The sequence below is a fragment of the Schistocerca piceifrons genome, chromosome X (assembly GCF_021461385.2).
Source record: "Schistocerca piceifrons isolate TAMUIC-IGC-003096 chromosome X, iqSchPice1.1, whole genome shotgun sequence".
Lineage (NCBI taxonomy): Eukaryota > Metazoa > Arthropoda > Insecta > Orthoptera > Acrididae > Schistocerca > Schistocerca piceifrons.
In genome coordinates, this window is record NC_060149.1 from 280308916 (window position 1) to 280336607 (window position 27692).

General features: G+C 46.8%; 1 protein-coding gene across 1 annotated transcript in view; it reads left to right on the forward strand.

The window, feature by feature from the left end:
* Positions 1-6516: 6516 nt before the first annotated feature.
* LOC124723073 overlaps positions 6517-27692 on the forward strand; it is a 324337-nt gene continuing 303161 nt past the window's right edge. The window contains exon 1 of the mRNA XM_047248249.1: positions 6517-6574. The gene's annotated coding sequence lies outside the window, so the exon portion shown is untranslated. The remainder of the gene's footprint in view (positions 6575-27692) is intronic.

Genomic DNA, 27692 nt, shown 5'->3' on the forward strand with positions numbered 1-27692 from the left:
AATAATTCACTTACTTTGTTCATATTTGTTGTTTTGACAGTCAACTGAATTTTCTCTTAAGGAAAACACTCTGCGCACAGCTACGCTGTAAAATATACAAATACTGAAATAACGCCTCTTACGTGTTAGTTCCAAAGTCTAAAGGCATAACTATATTCAGAACCTTATATTTTTATTCACAATAATATTTACGAGTATTATTTCCGTATTCGGTTAAATCAAGCATTAATTAGCGTTTCCAAATCATTAGCATTAACTTGCAGCAAGATTATAACACTGCATTAGCGGCAGTTTGAGCCTGGAATGTATTCTACTATTGTCACTAGATGGCAGACTCGTGCTGTCGCAGGATCTGTGCTTTACTGCCTGCTAACGGGCGGAACATAAAGCTCTGAGTCAGAGCAACTTTGAACTACCCCTACAGTAAAAACCTTACCGGTGTAGAAACCCACACCCTATCCTTTTACACAGCTCTTACGAGCGTAGACGGTGTCAGTCTACAAACGGTTCCAAGCTTCAGCAAACTACCGGGAGAGGACGCGAGCGCAGCTTAACGCGCCTCTTAAAACCACAGACCGCATTCTCGACAACAACGTTTAATGCGCAATTCGTACAAACTTCTATTTCGTTCTTTTTCATACAAGTGGTGCCACAGCATAGCGGCACTGTCTTAGAAGTCGCTCCTGTAAAAAGACAGCAGTGTTTTCATGCTCGTCGTTTGTATAGATTAAGAACAGCAGCGGGCCGTTAACTTTTCCTTCTGGTCCCAGATACAACTTAGGTTTCACTAGATGACCTGCAGTCTGCTATTACGAACTTTGACCTTTCTGACAAGAAATCATGAATCAAATCATATAGTTATGACTATAGTACATACGTCCGCAGTCTGATTAGTATCCGCTTGTGAGGCTCAAGTGAGGAATCGTTGCAGCGAAATATTTTCACGAAACTTCTGACGCCAACTTTTTACTCCTTCAAACTTTTGTCCCCCCCCCCCCCCCCACCTAGTTAGTGAGACATGAGCGTTATGATACAATAAAAGCTGCGTGTCTCCATCGTGAAGTCAGGACAGGACCAGCAACTTAGATAACAAGATCTTTATTGTAATTCCATCACAGTTGCCTTTTACACTACTGGCCATTAAAATTGCTACACCAAGAAGAGATGCAGATGATAAACGGGTATTCATTGGGCAGATATATTATACTAGAACTGACATCTGATTACATTTTCACGCAATTTGGGTGTATACATCCTGAGAAACCAGCACCCAGAACAACCACCCCTGGCCGTAATACCGGCCTTGATACGCCTGGGCATTACGTCAAACAGAGCTTGGACGGCGTGTACAGGTACAGCTGCCCATGCAGCTTCAACACGATACCACAGTTCATCATGAGTAGTGACTGACGTATTGTCACGAGCCAGTTGCTCGGCCACCATTGACCAGACGTTTTCAATTGGTGAGAGATCTGAAGAATGTGCTGGCCAGGACAGCAGTCGAACATTTTCTGTACCCAGAAAGGGCCGTGGAGGCCCTGCAACATGCGGTCGTGCATTATCCCGCTGACATGTAGAGTTTCGCAGGGATCGAATGAAGCGTAGAGCCACGGGTCGTAACACATCTGAAATGTAACGTCCACTGTTCAAAGTGCCGTCAGTGCGAACAAGTGGTGACCGAGACATGTAAACAATGGCACCCAATACCATCACGTCGGGTGATACGCCAGTATGGCGATGAGGAATACACGCTTCCAATGTGCGTTCACCGCGATGTCGCCAAACACGGATGGGACCATCATGATGCTGCAAACGGAACCTGGATTCATCCGAAAAAATGACGTTTTGCCATTCGTGCACCCAGGTTCGTCGTTGAGTACAGCACCACAGGCGCTCCTGTCTGTTCAAAAATCGCTCTGAGCACTATGGGACTCAACTGCTGAGGTCGTAAGGCCCCTAGAACTTAGAACTACTTAAACCTAACTAACCTAAGGACATAACACACATCCATGGCTGAGGCAGGATTCGAACCTGCGACCGTAGAGGTATCCTGTCTGTGATGCAGCGTCAAGGGTAACCGCAGTCATGGTCTCCGAGCTGATAGTCCATGCTGTTGCAAACGTCGTCGAACTGTTCGTGCGGATGGTTGTTGTCTTGCAAACGTCCCCATCTGTTGACTCAGGGATCGAGACGTGGCTGCACGATCCGTTACAGCCATGCGGATATGATGCCTGTCATCTCGACTGCTAGTGATACGTGGCCGTTGGGATCCAGAACGGCGTTCCGTATTACCCTCCTGAACCCACCGATTCCATATTCTGCTAACAGTCATTGGATCTCGACCAACGCGAGCAGCAATGCCGCGATACGATAAACCGCAATCGCGATAGGCTACAATCCGACCTTTATCAAAGTCGGAAACGTGATGGTACGCATTTCTCCTCCTTACACGAGGCATCAAAACAACGTTTCACCAAGCAACGTCGGTCAGCTGCTGTTTGTGTATGCGAAATCGATTGTAAACTTTCCACATGTCAGCACGTTGTAGGTGTCGCCACCGGCGCCAACCTTGTGTGAATGCTCTGAAAAGCTAATCATTTGCATATCACAGCATCTTCTTCCTGTTGGTTAAATTTCGCGTCTGTAGCACGTCATATTCTTGGTGTAGCAATTTTAATGGTCAGTAGTGTATTAAAGTGGCGGCTAGTTTTCGAGCCGGGCCTATTAAAGCTGCACGAGTATTGCCTGGTTAGCCGACAATCAGTTCACATATAGGTAACACACACATGATACATAATCACATGGTAACCAGACCAGTTTCGCCGTGTAGACCTATTCATGAAGTGCAGTTGAACCAGACTACAACCCGAAATTGGTCAGGTTTCCATGTGACTGTGTACCATGTCTGTAGTACCTATGTGTGAAATGATTGTCGCCTAACCAAGCAGTAATAGTGCAGCTTTGATAGACCTGGCTTGAAAATGACCTTGGTACTTCGAAACTAGTGACCAATTTAATAAAACGCAAGCATGACGGAATTACAATAGCCGGCCGCTTTGACGAGCGGTTCTAGGCGCTTCAGTCCGGAACCGCATAGCTGCTACGGTCGCCTTGGGCATGGATGTATGTGATGTCCTTAGGTTAGACAGGTTTAAGTACTTATTAGATTGCCGGCCGAAGTGGCCGAGCGGTTCTAGGCGCTACAGTCTGGAACCACGCGACCGCTACGGTCGCAGGTTCGAATCCTGCCTCGGGCATGGATGTGTGTGATGTCCTTAGGTTAGTTAGGTTTAAGTAGTTCTAAGTTCTAGGGGACTGATGACCACAGCTGTTAAGTCCCATAGTGCTCAGAGCCATTTGAGAGAAACAGTCTGAAAGTGGTTCTACGCACCCTCAGCCAAACACTTCATGTGAATTGCAGAGAAACGACGAAGATGCGGATGTAGAAGTACAGACCAGGCAGTTACTAGCTCAGAAGGAAACGTCAAATGGAGATCTATAAGAGAACCTTCAACATTGTAGCGCGTCAGCAATCGTTGATTAATATATTAAAAAACTAAAAACCCGCCTCGGTTGCGAAAAAAAGCACCTAGTGTTAACCTAGGTTTCGGCGTAGATAACTACACCTTCTTCAGAACAACAATAAAACCCACAAGTGCCTAAGAAGACCTTTCTCAATGATTAAAAGAACACCATAGCTATACATTTGTTGTTGTTGTTGTGGTCTTCAGTCCTGAGACTGGTTTGATGCAGCTCTCCATGCTACTCTATCCTGTGCAAGCGTCTTCATCTCCCAGTACCTACTGCAGCCTACATCCTTCTGAATCTGCTTAGTGTATTCATCTTGAAACGTCCCCTTTGAACAATTTATACAAGACTGTGCTTATACTGACACACAATGTTTTTAGCGCAACGCAATCTGACTTTCAAAATTCCCTACTAAAGAATGGCCCTGACTAACATTAAACTATACCTTTCACAAATCACTTACCTCACAAAAATCTTCGCTGCTCAAGCTACTGCAATACAGCGAGCGCCACTACTGCCAGCTAAATAAAAGATTCAAACTATGGAAGGCACTAACTACTGATAGGGATAGTTAGCAAATGAAAGATATTAGTAGAGAACAAACAATGTATTTACCTTGATATCATCATATATAAATATAGCAGTTCATGACAAATTACAAATCTCTCTCCCCACATCCACCACTGCTGGCGGCTCACCTCCAACTGCGCAACGCTACGCGCTGTTCACAGCCAGCTGCCTAACACTACAATGGCGAGTATTACAACAATGCAAAGCAGCCACAGACTGCACACAGCACAGCCAGTGATTTTCATACAGAGGTGGCGTTACCAATAAAAAAACCTAAACAGCCTACTTAAAATCTCTTGGTCTCCCTCTACGATTTTTACACTTCACGCTGCCCTCCAATACTAAATTAGTGATCCCTTGATGCCTCAGAACATGTCCTACCAACCGATCCCTTCTTCTAGTCAAGTTGTGCCACAAGCTCCTCTTCTCCCCAATTCTATTCAATACCTCCTCATTAGTTACGTGATCTACCCATCTAATCTTCAGCATTCTTCTGTAGCACCACATTTCGAAAGCTTCTATTCTCTTCTTGTCCAAACTATTTATCGTCCACGTTTCGTTTCCATACATGGCTACACTCCATACAAATACTTTCAGAAACGACTTCCTAACATTGAAATCTATACTCGATGTTAACAAATTTTTCTTCTTCAGAAACGCTTTCCTTGCCATTGCCAGTCTACATTTTATATCCTCTCTACTTCGACGATCATCAGTTATTTTGCTCCCCAAATAGCAAAACTCCTTTACTACTTTAAGTCTCTCATTTTCTAATCTAATTCCCTCAGCTTCACCCGACTTAATTCGACTACATTCCATTATCCTCGTTTTGCTTTTGTTTACGTTCATCTTATAACCTCGTTTCAAGACACTGTCCATTCCGTTCAACTGCTCTTCCAAGTTCTTTGCTGTCTCTGACAGAATAACAATGTCATCGGCGAACCTCAAAGTTTTTATTTCTTCTCCATGGATTTTAATACCTAATCTTTATTCTAAGATAAGTCGCAGGGTCAGTATTGCCTCACGTGTTCCATCATTTCTACGGAATCCAAACTGATCTTCCCCGAGGTCGGCTTCTACTAGTTTTTCCATTCGTCTGTAAAGAATTCGCGTTAGTATTTTGCAGCTGTGACTTATTAAACTGATAGTTCGGTAATTTTCACATCTGTCAACACCTGCTTTCTTTGGGATTGGAATTATTATATTCTTCTTGAAATCTGAGGGAATTTCGCCTGTCTCATACATCTTGCTCACCAGATGGTGGAGTTTTGTCAGGACTGGCTCTCCCAAGGCTGTCAGTAGTTCTAATGGGATGTTGTCTACTCCTGGGGCCTTGTTTCGACTTAAGTCATTCAGTGCTCTGTCAAACTCTTCACGCAGTATCATATCTCCCATTTCGTCTTCATCTACCTCCTCTTCCATTTCCATAATATTGTCGTCAAGAACATCGCCCCTATAAACGAAAAAAAAGGAAAACACAAACAGTACATATGTAGAAAGTCAAAACCACTACTTAACTTGATGGTGTACGCTCCACCTCACACCGGCGTGTGTTCGATGGGCCATGACCCGCCATAAACTGCAGCTACAAATGGTCGCTCATTTACCAAAGTGAGCGACCATTTGTAGCTGCACTTTATGGCGGGTCATGGCCCATCGAACATAGGCCGGTGTGAGATGGAGCGTACACCATCAAGTTAAGTAGTGGTTTGACTTTGTACATATGTACTGTTTGTGTTTTCCTTTTTTTCGTTTATAAATGTATAGCTATGGTGTTCTTTTAATCATTGACAATGTCCGCCCCAGTAGCTGAGTGGTCAGCGTGACGGATTGCCGTCCTCTGGGCCCGGGTTCGATTCCCGGCTGGGTCGGAGATTTTCTCCGCTCAGGGACTGGGTGTTGTGTTGTGTTCATCATCATTTCATCCCCATCCGGCGTGCAGGTCGCCCAATGTGGCGCCGAATGTAATAAGACCTGCGCTATGGCGGCCAGACCTGCCCCGCGAGGGGCCTCCCGGCCAATGACGCCAAACGCTCATCATCATCATCATCATTGACAATGGTCTTCTTAGGCACTTGTGGGTTTTATTGTTGTTCTGAAGAAGGTGTAGTTATCTACGCCGAAACCTAGGTTAACACTAGGTGCTTTTTCTCGCAATCGAGGCGGGCTTTTAGTTTTTTAATATATCTATAAGAAAAGTAATGGAAAGGAAGATTATCGAAACTGGCTCCTCGCTTCGTCGGCCGGTTGTGTTACAGCTTGCCAGACGGCTTGTTTGAGCTACAGCGGATTGTTTTCGGAGAGGGGTTGCGAGGCGGTGGCTGGGGAGCAGGAGCAGGGAGCAGGAGTCTGCGCGAGGGCGCATGCGCGGCCTCCGGGGGTGACGTCGGCAGCCCGGCGAGGGGCAGTCGGCGAGCAGCGACACGGCCACACTGACGCAGCCGCCGTCCCCGCCGCCGCCGCAGCAGCAGCCCAGGTGAGTAGACCAGTCACACTCAGCGCGTCGGAAACGCCCAATTGAAGGCTATTTCCGCGCCCGCATCACCTCTCTCGCTCCTCCTCAACGAGCCCAGTGCGAGACAACGCATCGCTTATTGCTCCACGCTCTAGCTCACTTAAGTGGGTGGTTTCTCTGACGGGTATTCTTCGAGAATTTCTATGTTATTGCCTGTAGTCTCTGAGGCGCCTTTCGCAGTTTAATGACACGATGTACACCGAGGAAATAATGTTTAGACCTTGGTGAGCACACACTGCGGAAAACGTTTTGTTTTATGACAGAAAACTTATTTTTCTCATTTCTTTCTGGAGCAGTTTTTTGCGTTTATCGAAGAAACAATATATGTGAATTTGTAGCTACTAGGAATAAAGTAGTAAACATTTCAGAACCTGCTACCTATGCAAACTGGCTCCGAGCAGAATAGTTTCGTAACAAATTTTCCAATATTAACCATATGTGAATTTTAGAATGTATGTTTTACAGTACTCATTGTTGCTTTTCTGGTCTTGAAATCACAGATCTAATTTCTGATTTTTGAAAACGTGCAAGCTACGCAGCTTTGAGTTACTTTTATTGGGCTTGATGGAGGTGGACTTCGATGTTTATCTCGGGGATCGTAATCTCCAGACCTTCACGATAGAACGTTGTGCAACTTGGGGCAGCAAATGAGAAAGATTGATTTTGATCAGTAACCACAGAATACTGGGTGATAAAATGGTAAGTCGTGTTATTACGTCCCAGATTGGCTGTGACGTTGCAAGAGAGAAACCAGAGCTGCAGTCGACATTGGACCAGGAGTCCAATATAATGGCGACTAATGAAGTTTTCAATGGCATCTGCCGTTATTTGAGCTTCTTATCGTCGCAGTTGTGTGAGCGCCAAGAATAATATGGAACTGCAAAGATCTGAAATTCCTTATTAAAATGAAGAGGAGCTCAAATAGTGATTCTGAGGTGACCAGTTTGTAACCAGTAATTTTCTTGTAACATAATCCGTTCGGGGACGGAAATCGGTAGATGTGATGTACATATACAGGCAAACAAATGACTGCAATTTGAGAAAAAATGGATGATTTATTCAAGGGGAAGCGCTTCACATATTGAGCGTGTTGTTCCTCTTCTGACCCTTATGCAAGCAGTTGTTCTGATTGACATCGATTGACAGAGCTCTAGGCTGTCCTCCTCAGGGATATCGTGCCAAATTCTGCCCACTTGGTGCGTTAGATCGTCAAAATCCCGAGCTGGTTGGAAGGCGGTGCCCATAATGTTCCAAACGTTCTCAATAGGGGAGAGATGTGGTAACCTTGCTGGCAAAGTTAGGTTTTGGCAAGCACGAAGAAAAGCAATAGAAACTCTTGCCGTGTGTAGGCGGGCATTACCTTGCTGAAGTGTAGGTCCATGAAGGCTTGCCATGAAGGGCAACAAAACGGAACGCAGAATATCGTCGACATACTGCTGTCCTGTAAAAGGGCCGCGGATGACAACCAAAGACACTGTTAAAGGAAATGGCGCCACAGGCCATCACTCCTGGTTGTCGGGCCATAAGACGGGCAACGGTCTAGTTGGTAACCCACCAATGTCTGGGCCGTCTCCAGGTATGTCTTCGCTGACCACTGGGGTTCATTTCGAAGCGGGACTCGTCAGTGAAGACAATTCTACTCCAGTCAATGACATTCCGTGCCCCGATGACCAGCTAAGACGTGTCTGGAGACGCCCCAGAGACTGGTGGGATACCTATCTGACTGTCGCCTGCCATACGGCCCGACAAACAGGAGCGATCATCTGGGGTGCTATTTCATTTCACAGCAGGGCCCCTTTGGTTTTCATCTGCGGTACCCTTACAGCCAAGTGGCCCCTCATGGCAAGTCATCCTGGGCCTACATTTCAGCAAGATAATACCAGCCCGTACACAGCGCGATTTTCTGCTGCTTGTCTTCGAGCTTGTCAACCTACCTTGATCAGCAATGTCGCCAAATCTCTTGAGAATTGCGAACATTTGGAGCATTGTGGGAAGGGCCCACCAACCACTTCGGAATTTTGGCGGTCTAACGTGCTAACTGGACAGAATTTGGCGCGATAGTCCTCAATAGGACATCCAACAACTCTATCAGTCAGTGCCAATCCGAATAACTGCTTGCATAAGGGCAGAGGAGGATCAACGTGTTATTGACTTTCTCTACTTGTGAAGCTCTTTCTCCTGAATAAATCATCCTATTTCTATGAAATTGTAATCTTTTGTTTGTCTATAGATGTGCATCACACCTAGCGATTTTCATGCCATTCGGATACTTTCTTCGTATTCTGTATTATCTTAGAGTGTATTTTCATCAAACAGGCATTCTTACTTGAAGTGGTATCATCACCACACCATACGTCTTTCCCATATTCCTCGGTCTTGTAGCACAACTCCATACAATGTATGAACTAGTTCTGCAGTTTTCCAGTATGATATACGTTATGAGAAGCTTCCCAGCCAAAGGATCCAGTTTTACAACTCAGTTGTTCAAAATCATGGTACACTGGTGCATTGCATTTCTGTGTTCTTTGGTGAGGTAGCAATCGAAGATTCGCGACTTTGTCACAACCATTTTAGCACTCAGCGGTTCTGGATTTCAAAATGTGTTGAACAGGCATGTCCGCTCCGTCACGTTTCGACTTCAACTACGAAATAAGAAACAGCTAGGATGCCTTGCCTTACGTCTTTTACACACAGACTTACACACAAATGGCAAAACACCATCTAATGATGACAAAAAGTCAATGATATCCACTGAACGGCAATTTTGTCTCTTGCGTTAGCTGGGTGTCCTATTATTGCTGTGGAAGTCATCCTCGTGTTCCGTGTGGTGGATGGCGTTGTCGTATCTGCTGTACTGGCTTCCGATAATTATAGTATGAGGGGTAGTCAAATGGAAACCGAACACCAGCCACAACGGGAGCAAGGAATGGTTCATTCAAAAGTAATCACCACACACATTAAGGCAATAATCACAGTGGGGAACGAGACGATAAGTTTCATAGAAAGCGGTCGGCCACTGACGGATTCACAACCGCTCCCACTCTTGCACTTCCTCGTGGGACTTATGAACTATCAGACCAATTGTGTGATTGGATTGAAGAGCTTCTAGATAACAGAAAGCAACATGTCATTCTCAATGGAGAGAAGTCTTCCAAAGTGAGAGTGATTTCGGGTGTGCCGCAGGTGAGTGTCGTAGGAACGTTGCTATTCACAATATACATAAATGACCTTGTGGATAACATCGGAAGTTCACTGAGGCTTTTTGCGGATGATGCTGTGGAATATCGAGAGGTTGTAACAACGCGAAATTGTACTGAAATGCAGAAGGATCTGCAATGAATTGACGCATAGTGCAGGGAATGGCAACTGAATCTCAGTGTAGATAAGTGAAACGTGCTGCGAATACATAGAAAGAAAGATCCTTCATCATTTAGCTACAATGTAGCAGGTCAGCAACTGGAAGCAGTTAATTCCATAAATTATCTGGGAGTACGCATTAGGACTGATTTAAAACGGAATGATCATACAAAGTTGATTGTTGGTAAAGCAGATGCCAGACTGAGATTCATTGGAAGAATACTAAGGAAATGCAATCCGAAAACAAAGGAAGTAGATTACAGTACATTTGTTCGCCCACTGCTTGAATATTGCTCACCAGTGTGGGATCCGTTCCAGATAGGGTTGATAGAAGAGATAGAGAAGATCCAACGGAGAGCAGCGCGCTTCGTTACAGGATCATGTAGTAATCGCGAAAGCGTTACGGCGATGATAGATAAACTCCAGTGGAAGACTGCAGGAGAGACGAGACGCTCAGTAGCTCGGTACGGGCTTTTGTTGAGGTTTCGAGAACATACCTTCCCCAAGGAGTCAAGCAGTATATTGCTCCCTCCTACGTATATCTCGCGAAGAGACCATGAGGATAAAATCAGAGAGATTAGAGCCCACACAGAGGCATACCGACAATCTTTCTTTTCACGAACAATACGAGACTGGAATAGAAGGGAGAACCGATAGAGGTTGAGTACCTCTATCGGTACTTTCCCTCCGCCACACACCGTCAGGTGGCTTGCGGACTATGGATGTAGATGTAGATGTAGACTGAAACCGACGTCCACACATGTCTTTCTTCACGTAACCAAAGATTTGAAAATCACACAATGAACGATCCGGGCTGTACGGAGGATGTTTCAGTGTTTCCCAACAAAATCGCTGAAGCCTAACCTTCGTCCGATTGGCAGTGTGGGAGCGGGCCTTATCGTGCAATCACAACAGAGCGCAGCACTATGGAGACACTTTGCAGAAACTGCAACGCGCCATACAATCAAAACCCCCAGGAATGCTGTCGGACGGAATCTTCCTGTTGCACGATAACGCCCGCCACCACAATAGTAATCGGACGAAGGCTACGCTCAGCGATTTAGTTGAGAAACATTGTAATATCCCCGTACAGCCCGGATCTTTCGCCGTGTCATTTTCACCTGAAGAAAGACATTCGTGGGCGTCGGTTCCAGTCGGACGAGGAAGTGCAGGAGAGGGTGTGGTTGTGGATCCGTCGGCGGCCGACCCCGTTATACGAAACGTGAATTGATAGTTTCGTCTCCCAGTTGGGTAAATAACGCGTGTGGTGATTACTTTAGAATGGAACCACTCCATGCTCCCTTTGAGGCAGGTGTTGGTTTTACATTTCCCTGGCCCCCATATATCTACGAACACATAGTACATTTAATAAATTTTAGACGAACACTGTTGGCACTAAAATTTTCACCACATTACATCCAGCGATTGACACTGTATGTAAAAGCAGATACCTTTATAGGCAATCGAAGTAATGCAGGAAGCCATATCTTCGGAATGTACCCAACATGATAAAGTAATTACTAATTTCCAGAATTCTGTAAGGCATGTCGTCAGCAACTGTGTAGTTTACCAAACTATGCAGTAAATTGCAGGGAACTAAGTCGCACTGTTAATTGTCTTTATTACTTGATTACTAGTTTCGAGCGTAAGCTCGTTATTAAATCATCCCTAAAGCGATGCAATAACATCCACTACTACAGTTACACGACTATCAATTCCTGTTAAACTCTTCTTGTAAATTAGTGCGGGGCTAAACTTCACTCACGTAACTAGTTAGGTGAATGAAGTTTAGCTTTGCACTAATTTACAAGAAGCTAAACTTCATTCACCTAAATAGTTACGTGAGTGAAGTTTAGCCCCGCACTAATTTACAAGAAGTGTTTAACAGCAATGAATGCCAGCCGGTTTGGCCGAGCGGTTCTAGGCGCTTCAGTCTGGAACCGCGCGACCGCTCCGGCCGCAGGTTCGAATCCTGCCGCGGGCATGGATGTGTGTGATGTCCTTAGGTTAGTTAGGTTTAAGTAGGTCTAAGTTCTAGGGGACTGATGACCTCGGAAGTTAAGTCCCATAGTGCTCAGAGACATTTTTTGAACCAGGTGTGAATAGTCATGTGACTGTCGTAGTGGATGTTATTGCATCGCTTAGTGGATGATTTAATAAGCCCTGCCAAATCGCTGAAGTACGCCTTGCACTAACTTACAAGAAGTGTTTCAAAATGGTTCAAATTTCTCTAAGCAATATGGGACTTAGCATCTGAGGTCATCAGTTCCCTAGACTTAGAACTACTTAAACAGAACTAACCTAAGGACATCACACACATCCATGCCCGAGGCAGTATTCGAACCTGCGACCGTAGCAGCAGCGCGGTTCCGGACTGAAGCGCCTAGAACCGCTCGGCCAAAGCTGACGGCCAAGAAGTGTTTAATTGGAATAAAGTCATGTGGTGTCGTAAGAGATGTTATTGCATAGCTAACTGGATGATTTAAAAATGAGCTTAGGCTCGAAACTAGTCATCAAGCAATAAAGAAAATTAAAACTGCAACATCGACTGTTCTCTGCAATTGATTGCATAATTTGATAAGATATTTCGTTAAGACACAGAATTAGAATCCTCGAGAGCCAGGATTCAAATTCTCTTCAAACCGTCAATACGCAAATGTCTGGATAGCAACTCTGAAAAGAACACGAGACATTTCCTTCCTCATCCTTTACCAATATGAGCTTGTAATCCGTCTCTAATGACCTCGTCGTCGACAGGACATTAAATCCTAATACGCCTTCCCCCCATTTTAGTCCGAATGTGGTGTTGACACTTCAAGGCCGCGTCTTTGCACTCATTGCATTGCATAACACGTTTTTCTGTCTGGTGCTCAAGGAAAACTTTGTCTTCGTGGAGTGTATGCGAAGTTCTACTGTCTACTGCTTAATCTTGAACAAAAATGAACTGAACAAGCGTTTGAACTTTAAGGAAAAGTTTGATCCCGTAAGATCTTACCACAAATTTACAATTTTTTTTAAGGAAATGGAATATTGTGGTTTTACGCCCCGTCGACAAGGAGGTCATTAGAGACGGAGCACAAGCTCGGATTGGCTAGGGATGAGGAAGGAAATCGATCGTGCTGTGTCAAAGGAACCTTATGTGGTCAAGGGAAATCATGGAAAACCTAAATTTGGATGTCTGGACCCGGATTTCAATCGTCGTCCTCCGAATGCGAGTCCAGTGTCTTATATTAAAGCTTGCTCAGTTTTAAGTTTTAGTCAGTGTAATTTATGCAGAGATATTGAACAATGCTAACAACGTTATTCTGGTAACAAACCAATTTCTCCCATAAAGCCAAAGACCCTCTATCGGTCTACGTGCCAAAGTGTTCGCACTGGTTGGGCGAGTTGAAAAAAGATGGGGGGAGGGGGGATGGAGAACGGGTATATGAAAAGATGTACCTGCCCAAAACTTTTCGCATTCGTGGCTTCGTGTACGCCGGCCTGTGCGGCCGAGCGGTTTTAGGCGCTTCAGTCTGAAACCACGCGACCGCGACGGTCGCAGGTTCGAATCCTGCCTCAGGCATGGATGTGTGTGATGTCCTTAGGTTAGTTAGGTTTAAGTAGTTTTAAGTCCTAGGGGACTGATGGCCTTAGATGTTAAGTCCCATAGTGCTCAGATCCATTTGAACTTCGTGTGCGTCCTATGTTAACACCGAAATCGAGAAGGATTACATAACTAGGGAAGGTTTCGGAGAAGGAATTGACAGTGGCCTTTTTGAACGAACATGTAATAATTTAGGAAACGACAGAGCATGTAATTCAGGTTGCTCAGACGGGAATTTGAGCCGCACACTGTCTTTTACGATACATCTTAAGCACTGAGCTGCCTCGCTCATGCAATTAAAACAGTGTCTAGTTAAGTAGAAACAGGATACTCGATCAGGTAATACACAAATGCCGCTGGGGTGTATGAAGAGATAAGCAGAAATAGCCCGAGGTGCTATCCAGCGCTACAGTTTGAAAACAAAGCGAGCACAGAGGCAGAGTTCTGTGACGGGCGGAAGTTGAGCGGCGAGCGCTCCACACTTGTGTGGCTGTGTGTGCCCCCCTAGCGCATCCAGCATTCACTCCCTCCATTTGTTGGGAGCAAGAGATGCGCCTACCGCTAATGTAAACCGTGCCGCTGCCAGACGCCCAAGACACTATCATCTGGCCACATGTTTTGGATGGGGGGAAGTTTTTCTCGCCAGCCGCTGTTGTCTCGAGGTTTCTGGTAAAACTCTGAAATTAGCTTTTCAATCGCTTTATTCCGTGATGTTTGACCTGAGCCGCTGCAGCTGTTGTTTCAGTGTTTACGACTAACGTTTGTTCGAATTTAGGTAAAGAAAAAAAATTGGCCAGGAGCGAGTAGGACTCGCGCCCTGTTGGTTCTGTTCAAACTTAATTACATCCCTAGACAGTTCATCTTGGGAATCAAGAATGTCGAAATATTTGTCTGTTATCGACATTCGTACTGGACGGTCCTAAAAATTCTAAGACTTTCGAGAATGTTTTAATTGTAAGTTTGAAATCAGATAACAAATGAGGAAAGAAATATTTTTTTGTATGATATAATTACAAATTAAAAATTTTCTGAATTTTCCTTTAGTTGTACTGTGAAATTTTGCTTCTTGCCAAATTTCATGATACTAGATCAAAGATAAGTACCCCACAGGTTTTGATGAGTGAATTTTCGAGTATCAAAATATGTGACATTGCATTGTCTTAGAAGCTTCAATTTTTTACATCGTCAAAGGAACGTATACCTTAGTATGTGACATAAGTTTCAACTTGGTACGTCTATTTGGTCCTGAGAAAACGAGTTTTTAACAGTCGTACAGACAGACAGACAGATAGATGGAAAAAAAGTGATCTTGCAAGGGTTCTAGTTTCACCGTTTGAGGTACAGAACCCTAAAAAAGATATACATTCGACTCTCGATTAGTCAGAGTGCAAGGGACATAACAGAAAGTTCGAATAACTGACAGTTCGATTTAATACGAGTTTGATTGATCAATGTGGGGTCAGGTAAAACTCGAAATAAAAGTATAGGTAAAAAAATGGTATTGCATTTTCAACAACATACGTATTTCTTTGCAAAAGGAAGCAGGAAGTAACAGCTATTGTTTATTGTTCACTAGTTCTAATATTTTTTATTTATACTAGTGTTTCAAACGGAAGGCACACAAAAATTTTCGAGAATACACAAGAAAACTTAAATTCCATCTATTTTTCCGTACTTAGCAAATGTTTCGTCAGTGACCGCATTTTCTCCACAAATGTTTTTAAAATTGTAGTCACGTCTTTTTTTTTAAGTTAGTAAGCCTCTCTTTGCTTGCGGCAAGTCCTTAAATACCAGACTAACAGCGAACGACTTCTGTTCTTTTTAAGGATATAACCTGCGACAGACCTGTTTCGTTCTGTACGTTAACTAAAGCATTTCAAGAGGTGGCAACTCACCTCGTCGGGTTCACCCCCCCGCTCCGCCCCCTCCCCCCCCCCCCCCCATGATACTTTCAAACAAACTTATCTTTCAGGTCAAGATTGTAGACAGCGTAAACAACGGAAATTCAAAACCTTTCGTTATATCCATTTTTTTTCTCATTCCAAATTCCACAGAGTCAGTACCTCGCTTCTTTTCTGCGGAAGCAAACACTTCTACTACTTTGGAGTCATTTTTACAGGTGATTCGTATGCTACGGCAAGTTGTGCATCGAGCTACTCGTATACACTGAGTCATTGGATAGCGATGTGGGCATATACAGAAGCGGTAGCATCGCTTACACACGGTATAAAAGGACAGTACATTGGCGGAGCTGTCATTTGTAGTCAGTTGATTCATGTGAAAAGGTGTCCGACGTGATTATGGCCGCAAGACGGGAATTAGCAGACTTTGAACATGGAATAGTAGTTCGAGCTAGACGCATGGGACATTACATTTCGAAAATCGTTAGAGAATCCAATATTCAGAGATTCAGTGTCAAGAGTGCGTCGAGAATACCAAATTTCAGGCATTTCCTCTCACCACGGACAAGGCTGTGGCCGACAGCCTTCATTTAACAACCAAGAGCAGCGGCGTTTGCGTGGAGTTGTCAGTGCTAACAGACAAACAGCACTGAGTGAAATAACCGCAGAAATCAATGTGAGACGTACGACGAACGTAATCTTCAGAGCAGTGTGCCGAAATTTGGCGTTAATGGGCTCAGGCAGTAGACGACCGACGCGAGTGCCTTTGCTAACAGTATTATATCGCCTGCAGCGCCTTTCCTGGGCTCGTGACCTTAATGGTTGGACCCCAGACGACTGGAAAACCATGGCCTGGTTAGATCAGTCGCGATTTCACTTAATAAGAGTTGATGGTAGGATTCGCCTCCACGAAGCCATGAACCCGAGTTGTCAACAACGCACTGTGCAAGCTGGTGGTGACTGCTAAATAGTGTGGTCTGTATTTACATGGAGTGGACGGGCTCCTCTGGTCCAGCTGAACCGATCATTGACTCTAAATGGTCATTTTCGACTACTTGTTCCCAAACAATGATGGAATTTCCAAGGGTAACAATGCGCCATACCCCTGGCTACAGTTGCTCGAAGTTGGTGAAGAACTTTCTGGGCAATTCGAGCGAATGATTTCGCCACTCAGATCTCCCGATATGATTCCGATCAAACATTTATTGGATACGATTGAGAGGTCAGTTTGTGCACAAAATCCTGCACCGGCAACACTTTCGCAATTGAGGACGGCTGTAGAGACAGCAGATCTCAGTATTTCTGCAATGGACTTCCTGTTATGATGACGACGAACGAATCGTCGCCAGTGTGAATGACTGGTGGCCAATGCTAAATAGAAACATACAAATCTCTTCTTTCCGTATACAGCAGGTTTGTCAGTGAAGTCGATAAGGAGCTGGCTGCGTGGTCTGGGTCTACAACGACTAAAATAATTAGAAGTCGTTGGCAAAAAATAATATATTGCACTTAACTGGTGGTGCAGGAGTCTTCATAGTCAGGAGGAATATAATTACAAACAGAGAGCTATAGAGGCATCAAATAGGCCATATTTTAACGAAGCGCCTTGTTAGAGGTTGCTTCCTATCAGCTGAAGGCTATACTACTTTCCTACTTGACGTCCCGAACTAGAGTGGCCGAGCGCACGCTAGAGACTTGTTGCAAGCCGCGGAGCGGCGCTAGTCTCGACTTGCGGGTCCAGCAACACCACTACGGACCGCGGTCGATAACTGCAACCCCTAACAAGTGTGGAATCGAACATTAATACCACACTTCCAACGACTTGTTGAGTCCATGCCACATCTGGTTGCTGCACTACACTGGGCAAGAGGAGGTCCGATACGATATTATGAGGTACCCCATGACTTTTGTTACCTTACTGTAGAGTAACGCGCAGCGCGCTCGCTTGAGAGGCACTGAAGTGATCGGATCGCTCAGCGCGCCGTGTAACGAACATGAGCTGGTAAACCGGCCAGCCTGACTGTGGTTTCTAGGCGGTTTCCCGTCCTCGTTAAGGCAAATCCTGGGCTGGTTCTAATGCGGTCTCACAGAACACGATAGATAAACAGTTAATACAATAACACGCAGAAGAGAGTTTACACGAATCACAGACAGATGGCGAAGACGACCTGCATTCTCTAGGTTATCTTCACGACTGTGCCAGGAAGCGCAAAAAATGGTTCAAAGGGCTCTAAGCACTATGGGACTTAACATCTGAGGTCATCAGTCCCCAAGACTTAGAACTACTTAAACCTAACTAACATCCATGCCCTAACACACATCCATGCCCGAGGCAGGATTCGAACCTGCGACCGTAGCAGCAGCAGCGCGGTTCCAGACTGAAGCGCCTAGAACCTCTCGGCCACAGTGGCCGGCTCAGGAAGCGCATCCGGTCACTTAATTGAATAATACTAGAAAGGTAAAGTTAGCCAAAATCTGAACCCCACCTGTGGGCCCTGGGGTTAGGATAGGGTCAAGGTATTCGTGCCTGTCGTAAGAGGCGACTACAAGGAGTCTCACACCTTTCAGCCTTTATGTGATGGTCCCCTATCGGGTTTGACCTCCATTTTTCAAAATTTTCTCGATGAGCGAGCCAATTGGGGAATGGCGCCTTTCATGGTGCATCGTGTCCATTGCGCATTGAGATCTTTAGCCCACTTTGTCGCCATGGCATTGCATTCCCACTCATCCTCCATCCCTTGGGCGAGTACACATTCTTGGGTGCATTTTCCTCCACCCACTATGCAGTGTCGTTTTCTGCGCCGACGATGACTATGGAATTCTTTGCACCTCATATTCAGCACAGTAGTCAGTCCGTTGTGGTGAAGCCACCATGTACCCTATTGGTTGTAGCCCCCTGAGTACACAGGGATCGCTCTGCTGATGCCTGCACCGTTAACTCCCCACATATGCCAAGGAGTAGATGCCCGTCACCCTGGGACATCGGGACTTTCAGCAATGGCCATCCTGCCAGGTGGCCTTTTCTGCGGCTCGGTGGCGCCTGTGGAGAGGGTCCCTGGTCGAAGTGGGTGGCGCACAATGAAGCGTACAACGTCATCACTTGCTGGTGATCAAACGCCAGCAGTCTCTAAGCGGTCCAAGTCTCTATATAATGCAAAGAAGTTTGATCTTAAGTCGTTCACCTCTCTGACCACACCGTGGGAGGAATGCCATGCTAAGGATGGCAGTGAACCTTATTCACCCCAGTACCTCGTATGTACGACAGCTGATGGGGACTCCTTTGTTTCGATGAAGACTCAGTTTTTTGTAGAGCATTTAGAGGACAAGTTTGGGTAGGTGGAGGGCTTGTCCAAAATGCTGTCAAGGTCAGTCTTGATAAAAACGGCATCCTCTGCCAATCAGTCACAGGCATTACTCCCTTGTGACAAACTGGGGGGATGTTTCCATTACCATCACGCCTCATAAGAGCTTAAATATGGTCCACGGTATCATATTCCACAGGGACCTTCTTTTGCAGTCTGACGACGAGCTACGCGCCAACTTAGAGCCATGAGGAGTTCATTTCGTCTGGTGTGTCTATCAGGGTCCAAGGGATAATCAGGTTGCCACCGGTGCCTTCATTTTGGCCTTTGAGAGTGACACATAACCAGAGAAGGTCAAGGTGATGGTCTACCGCTGTGATGTCAAGCCATATATCCCTCCCCCAATGTGGTTCTTGAAGTGCTGGAAGTTTGGCCATACGTCTTCCTGCTGTACTTCCAGCATCACATGTCAAGATTGTGGACATCCATCCCATCCCAATACTCCATGTGCCCTGCCTCCCACCTATGTCAACTGCGGAGAGCATCATTCCCCTTGCTCACCAGACTGCAGGAATTTACAGCGAGAAAGGAAAATCATGGAATACAAGACCCTGAACCAACTCATCTACACTGAGGCCTAGAGGAAATTTGAGTGCCTACATCCTGTGGCTATGACCTCCTCTTATGCCACCGCTACGAGAACAGTTGTAGCCCCATCAGTTCTGTGAGTTCCAGTCGGCTCTCAGAGCTGGGAGACTACACCTGCCCCCTTGATGGTGGGGGCACTTCCCTCCCTGTTGCTCCTGCACCACCTACCTTGGGAGCACTGTTCCCCCCACCATCAGGGACACCAGTACTCACTTCTCAGCCAGAGAAGCGTATGTCTTCTTCGGCTCCTCTCACTAGGAAGGGGTACCTTGGGTCACTCCCTTCCCAGGTTTCTGCTAGTGGGAAAGATGACACCTGCCAGTGGCTGAAGTGCCCAAAAGCAGCTGGTCATAGGGCTTCACGATCATCTTCACTCCCAGAGACTGAATCAGAGAAGCCCTCCCAGCCAGAGAAACCCAAGGATCAGCGAGAGAAATCCCGTGACCCCAAGACCAAGGGAATTGCGATGGCACCCACTCCACCACTGCCTACAAGCTCTGTGTCTGAGGATGAGGTGAAGATTCTGGCTTCTGCTGAGGACCTAGATCTCGCCAGACCCTCAGATACAATGGATATAGCCTGTTTAGGAAATAAGTCGGTGGCAGCAGGTAGCCCTGAGGTGGAGACTACCTCATTGAGTGTTTCATGTTTTCCCAGTTTCACGATCACATCATCATCCAGTGGAATTTCGGCTGAGCTACGCCAACTGCTAAGCTTTAGACCTGCTTTCTACATTGCCCTCCAGGAAACTTGGTTCCTGGCAATGCGGACCAATGCCCTTTGTGGACACAGGGGATACTACAAGAACCGTAGTGAATATAATAGAGTGTCAGGTGGAGTTTGCGTTTATGTCCTGAACTCGGTATGTAGTGAACTTGTGCCCCTTCAAACTCGTCTTGAAGCTATGGCTGTTAGGATACGGACTAAGTCGGAAATAACTGTCTGCAGCGTATATCTCCCTCCAGATGGTGCGGTACCCCTGAACGTATTGGCTGAACTGATGGATCAACTCCCTCAGACTTTCCTACTTTTGGGAGATTTTAACGCCCATAACCCCTTGTGGGGTAGCACCATGCTTACTGGCCACGGCAGAGATATCGAAACTTTACTGTCTCAGTTTGACCTCTGCCTCTTAAATACTGGGGCAGCCACGCATTTCAATGTGGCTCATGGTACTTACTCGGCCATCGATTTATCAATTTGCACACCAGGACTACTCCCATCTATCCACTGGAGAGCATATGACGACCTGTGTGGTAGTGACCACTTCCCCATCTTCCTGTCACACCCCCGGCACCACACCCATGGACGCCACCCCCAGGGGGCTCACAGTCCTTTCGTGAGTACATGTGTGGCGAGCATGGGGCCCCGAGCTATTGCAGCCTTTCTTCTTTCTTGGGCTACATTTCCTTTCCCTTCCCCTCTTTTCCTGTCCTTGCTACCTCCCCTCTCCTCTCTTGGTGTCCTTGTTTGTGTTGGCCCCGATATCCTCCTGGTTATGGGGGCTTTGCAGTTTGGTTTTGTTGAGTAATTATCTCATCCTTTTGGCATTCTCTGGTCCCCCTCTGGTGTTTGACGTCCATTACTACATTTCTATTCCATAGTGTGAGCCATTTGGGGAAGAGTGCCTTACCTAATGTCTCTGGCGTGTGCCCTCCTAGTTCCTTCCATCTTTTCCTTCATGTTGTTGTCTGATGCTAGGGTGCATAGCCAGCATGGTAGCCAGCCCGTGTGGTGGGGTCGCTATGTACCCTTTTGGTTAAGCCCTCTGAAAACACAGGGATCACACTTCTGATACGTGAGCTGTGACCTCCTCATGTAAGCCTTGCTTGTCATCCTGGAGCATCAGAGCTCCTCGCAATGGCCGCCGTGCCAGACAGCCCTTGCTGTGGCTGGGTGGCGCCTGTGGGGAGAGCCCCTGATCAAAGTGGCTGGTATCAGGGTGGACGCTATGCAAATGAAATGCGTATGGGTCCAGAACTCTGACTGTTCTTCTATGGCTGTCTCTCTGAATGGAAATGATTCTTTTAGTGCTGATCCTTCTGCCCTTTCGAGCTTCCCTTCCATGGATACCCCTGGGGGGGAGGGTTAGGCTCGTTGGCTTGGGGCAAAATATTTCCTTCACTATCTGGTTTCCACCAGTACTGATGGAGATACTTTCACGAATACCAAACCTTTATTTTTTCTGGAACACATTGAAGACAAGTTTGGCGATGTGGACTCTCTGAGCAAGATGCGGTCAGGTTCATTGTTGATCAAAACTGCTTCTGCTGCCTAGTCTGTGGCCCTTCGTGCCTGTGACCATCGAGGCACAATTCCTGTATCCATTACCCTCCCCCCCCCCCAGTCTTTGAATATGGTTCAAGGTGTAATTTTTCACAGGGACCTCAACCTTCAAACTGATGAGGAACTTAGGGACACTCTAGGATGGCAGGATGTTCACTTTGTTCAGTGTGTTCAGAAGGGTCCGAAGGACATTGGCATTGATACTGGCGCCTTTATCGTGGCCTATGAAGGGGATACCCTCCCTGAGAATTCAAGATTATGGTTTGTCGATGTGACGTGAAGCCACAAATCCCTCCACCTATGAGATGTTTTAAGTGCTTGCGTTTTGGACACATGTCTTCCCACTGTTCGCAGACCCCCCTCTGTGGTGACTGTGGACGTCTACTCCACGAAGGGAGCTCCTTTCTTCCCCCTCCTATGTGTGTCAATTGTCATGGTATTCATTCTACACATTCACCAGATTGTCCGGCTTATAAGAAGGCGAAGAAGATACAGGAGTATAAGTCCCTTGATCGTCTAACCTACACTGAGGCTCGTAAGAAGTTTGCACGTCTTCATCCTGTGTCAATGACGTCTAGCTATGCTTTAGTTATATCTTCACCTCTTCCTCCCCCTTCCTTATCACAGTCCCAAACCCAACTCCTACCCCCCCCCCTCCCTGTGGTTCCTACACCCTCCCCTCTTGGCGCCGCTCCCCCTCCCCAACCGGAGAAGTGTCCCGCTCCTTCGGCATCTGCCGGTCAAGGGCACCCCTCTCTGGACCCCCATCCCGGCACCTTCCAGGCCAAAGGTCTGCTGCCACACGACAACCACGAGAACCAACGTCTATGGGCCCCCAGGTTGCCTGCTCTCTTTCTGTTCCAGATCTTGCTGCAGCTGGCTCCCTTTTGCAGCACAGCCCTCCTCAATCCCAAACAGAAAAGAAGAAACAAGAAACATAAGTCCCATGACAAGGAGCCTCTGGTGTCACCAGAGGTCCTGTCCCCACCTTTGCAACCTAACTCTGACCTGCTGTTCATGGATATCGCCCCCTCCATGTCGGTGTCGAATGGTGACCTGGTGGCATGACTGGCTTTAGCCTGTTCACCCCACATTTGAATCATCATGCTGTGGTTATCCAGTGGAATTGTAATGGATATTACCGTCACCTTCTGGAGTTGAAATCTTTATTTCGTTTTGCTCTGCAGCTTGTGTGGTTCTACAGGAATCTCATTTTACTTTTTACTAATGATCACTCACCGACCCTCTGTGGGTTCTGTGCTTTCTGTCGAAATTGGGTCGTTTGTACGTTTGTTCGTACGGTCATTGCTAGAACATGGATTCCTCTTCAAATTACATTGGAAGCGGTTGCTGTTAGGGCCCACCTGGACTCTGGGGTCACAGTTTGCAATCTTTGTCTCTCTCCTGACAGGACTCTTACACCTGCTGCCTTAGCTGCCCTTCTGCAGCAACTTCCTCCTCACTTCCTCCTTCTCAAGGATTTTAATTCTCATCATCCCTTGTGGGGCAGTGCATTTCCATCTAGTTGGGGTCTTCTCATAGACCAGTTTCTTGCAGACCACGACTTGTGCATTCTTAATGATGGCTCCCCTACCTATTTCAGTGCCCGTCATGGTACCTTTCCTGCCATTGATCTTTCTCTTTCTTCTCCCTCCCTCCTCCCTTCCTTACACTGGTCGCCACACGACGACCTTTGCGATAGTGACCACTTCCCATTTGTTCTCTCGCTCCCTTCCCACTGCCCGATGGACAGGTTACCTCGTTGGTCTCTCCAACGCGCCGATTGGCCTCTATATACTGCACAGGTCGTTTTTTCTCCCTCTTTGTCGGGTTGTATTGATGACGTCCTACATGACGTGTCTGATGCGATTGTTCGCGCTGCTAGCCTTGCTATCCCACGCTCATCTGGACCATCTCGCCGCCAACAAGTCCCGTGGTGGAGTACGGCCATTGCCATTGCCATCCGTGATCGCCATAGAGCTTTGCAACACCTTAAGAGGCACCCATCCGCTGTCAATCTTATTAACTTTAAACGCCTTCGCGCCAAAGCTCGTTACTTAATCAAATGGAGCAAACGTGTGTGTTGGGAACGCTTTGTTTCTTCCCTCGGTTCTACTGTCCCTCTGTCACGGGTATTTGCTCTCTCCAAGGTTGCCATCGGCAGTGTACCCTCCTGGGCTTTGCCCTCCTGGATGGCCTTTGCACAGACCCGTTGATTCTCATGGAACATCTTGCGACCCATTTTGCAACAGCATCAGCATCTACCTCCTATCCAGATGCTTTCCTTCATCAGAAACAACGGGCCGAAGCTTCTGCCTTATGTTTTACCCCTTGTTAGTCAGAATCTTATAACGAACCTTTTACTGAATGGGAACTTATTTCTGCACTTTCTTCTTCTCTTGATACGTCCCCTGGCCCAGACGCCATTTGTAGCCAGTTGCTTCAACATCTTAGTGCTCCACAACGACAACAACTTCTCCAGGTGCTTAACTATATTTGGCTCCAGGGTGACTTCCCTTCTCAAGGGAGGGATAGCATCGTGGTTCCTGTCCTTAAGCCTGTTAATAACCCCCTGTTTGTCGAAGTTATCGGCCAATTAGTCTGACAAACGAAATTTGCAAGTTACTTGAATGGATGGTAGCCCGTCAGCTCAATTGGGTCTTCGAATCTCGGGATCTATTATCCCCTTACCAGTGTGGGCTCCGAAAGTGACGGCCTCCGATCGATCATTTACTTCGCTTGGAATCCGCATTTAGGCAGGCTTTTTCCCAGAGCCGCCATTTGATTGCAGAATTTTTCGACATTCTCAAGGCCTATGACACGGCTTGGCGCCATCATATCTTATTTACACTTCATGAGTGGGGTCTTTGGGGCTCACTCCCGATTTTTATCCGCCAGTTCCTGTTCCATCGGTCTTTCAGCGTTCGGGTTGGTACTGTTTTTAGTTCTCCATGGACCCAGGAGAATGGCATCACACAGGGTTCCGTATTGAGTCTACTTCTTTTTCTCATTACTATAGATGGACTTGTGGCCTCCATCGGTCCTTTGGTCACCCCTGCTCTGTATGTGGATGATTTTTGCATTTGGGTTGGTTCCTATTCGATGGCTTCTGAAGAGCGCAGCTCCAGGGTGCTATATGGCGTGCCTCTGCATGGACTCTCTCACACGGGTTTCAATTCTCTCCTTTAAAATCGCGGGTGGACCACTTCTGTCACCGTACTACAGTCCACCCTGATCCGGAGCTCTACCTCGATGCACAACGATTACGTGTGGTCCCACAGTTTCATTTCGTGGGTGTTCATTTCGACAACAAGCTCACTTGGCTGCCTCATATCAGACTTCTGAAGATAGGATGTTTCTGTAAACTCAATGTCCTTCACTTCCTTAACCACACCTCTTGGCGTGCAGATCGTTCCACTTTTCTCCACCTTTATCGGGCTTTAGTGCTGTCTCACTTGGACTATGGTTGTCAAGTTTATGGGTCAGCTGCTCCTTCCACACTGCGCATCCTGGATTTGGTCCACCATCGTGGTATCCGTTTGGCCACCAGTGCCTTCCCTACTAGCCCTGTTGATGGTCTCCTGGTTGAAGCTGGGAGCTCCCTTTTTCTGTTTGGTGGTTCCAGCTTCCGGTTTCTTATGCAATCGCTGTCCGTTACTGTCCCACTCATCCTTCCTATTCTATCCTGTTGCCAGACCAAGGACGTCGCCCAACTGATTCCCACTCTCGGGCAGGTTTACCAGTTGGGCTCCGTCTCTTCACCGTGATTTTCAGCTTCCATCTTTGTCCTTTCTCCCACGTTCCCTCCCCAACACCCCCCTCCCCCCCCGGTTAGTTCCTCGGCCCCGGATTCGGATTGATCTCCGCCGAGGTCTGAAAGATTCCATTCCCTGATGGTGTTCATTATTTTTTCCACATAATTTTATGGGAGTTTCGGGATGCTGTTGATTTTTACACTGATGGCTCTAGATCTGCTGATCATGTGGGATACGCCTTCACATCCTCTGTTGGCATGGAAAATCATCTCCTGCCAACTGCATGTGGGGTGTTTACTGCGGAATTGATGGCAATTTCCTGGGCCCTTATTTTTATTAAACAGTCCCAACTCAACCGCGTTTTGTTATATACAGACTCAATGAGTGGCCTTCAGGCTATTGATCAGTGTTTTTCCCGCCATCCCTTGGTCGTGGCCATCCATGGCCGTTTCGCTGATCTTCACCATTCTGCTTGTTCTGTTGACTTCTTTTGGGTCCCTGGCCATGTGGGTATCCCAGGTAATGAGCTTGCTGATCGTTTGGCTGGGGGAGCAGTCACTTACCCCCCCTCCCCCCTCTGTAACCCCTCCTGCGGCGGATTTACGGCTTCATATCAAATCCCACTTCTCGCAATCATGGGCCAATTCTTGGGAGGCCTCCCTGTCTAATAAACTTCGTGCGATTAAGGTGACACCTGTCCCATGGTGTTCTTCTTTCCGCCTCTCCCGAAAGGACTCTACCACCCTGTGTCGTCTCTGCATCGGCCATACCTGGCTGACCCATGGTTTTCTTTTGCGTAGTGAGCCACCCCCACTTTGTGGTTGTGGAGCCTTTCAGTCGGTAGCCCACATTTAGGTGGAATGCCCCCTTCTTTTGGCTGTGCATACTAAGTACAGACTTCCCTGCACTTTGCGTTTAATATTGGCCAATGATTCCCAGATGGCTGAACTGGTTCTCAGTTTCCTACATGAAAGTGGTTTTTATTTTCAGTTCTAAGGTTTTTAATCTCCCAGTTTCCTCCATGAAAGTGGTTTTTGTTTTCAGTTCTAAGGTTTTTAATCTCCCTCTGGAGTAGGGGTACGGAGGTGAGGGTTGGGGTGTCTCCCACTGTAAGCTGTGTTTGGAGATTCCTGACTCCCCTTCCTGGCCAAGATCCTCTTTTCTCTCCCTTTTACACTGTTTTTATAGTTTTTGAGATTTGGTTAGTCTCCTTTTACAATATGCACTTTTACATTCTAGCGGCGGAACGCATTTGAATAGCAGGTGGTCTTGCCTGTACTGCATCAGAGGCGGGATATTACCTGCCCCTAGCATAGTCTTGGGATTGCCCACTTGCTGACACCCCTCCTTTTGTTTTCAGCATTGACAACACGACTGCACTTTTACGTTTTTTTAGCCTTTTATCTTTTATCGTTATGACTCTTCTGAGATGTAAATCCGTCCGAATGGAACGCCTTTGAAACAAGGGACTGATGACCTTGCTGTTTGTTCCCTTCAACCTCAATCACCCACTCCCACCCCAATGGACGTCTAGCCAGATGGGCTTTAAGCAAGCAGACTGGGTAGCCTTCGCCTCTACTGTCACCGTTGAATCTCCCCCACGTGGTGCCATCGATGTTGTGATTCAGCAGGTCACTACAACGATGATTTCTGCGGCGGAAAACGCGATTCTTCGTTCTCTAGGGTGCCCCCGGTGAAAGACAGTCCCTTGGTTGTCGCCGGAAGTCGCTGAGGCAATTAAAATGCGTCGGCGAGCTCTACAGCGACATAAGCGGCACCCTTCCCTAGAGCACCTAATAGCCTTTAAGCGCAGGGTGCAGATCGCTCTACGCTGCTGCAGCTCTGCAGAACCCTTGTTCAATCCTGCCTTGATTATGGGAGTCTAGTTTACAGTTCGGCGGCGCCCTCAGCGTTGCGTTTCCTCGACCCAGTGCACCACTGTGGCGTTCGCCTAGCGACGGGAGCTTTTTGAACGAGTGCAGTGACCAGTGTCCTGGTGGAAGCTGGAGTCCCTCCATTGCGGATCCGACATGCACAACTACTCGCCAGTTACGTTGCACACATTCGTAGTTGTCGTGAGCATCCGAATTACCGTCTCCTTTTCCCACCTGCGGCAGTTTATCTCCCGCTTCACGGACCAGGTCAGGGCTCACGACTGCGGTTCGCTATGCGATCCCTTCTCTCCGAACCAGAGTCCTTCCCTTTACCACCTCTACTTGAGGTCTATTCACGTACACCTCCACG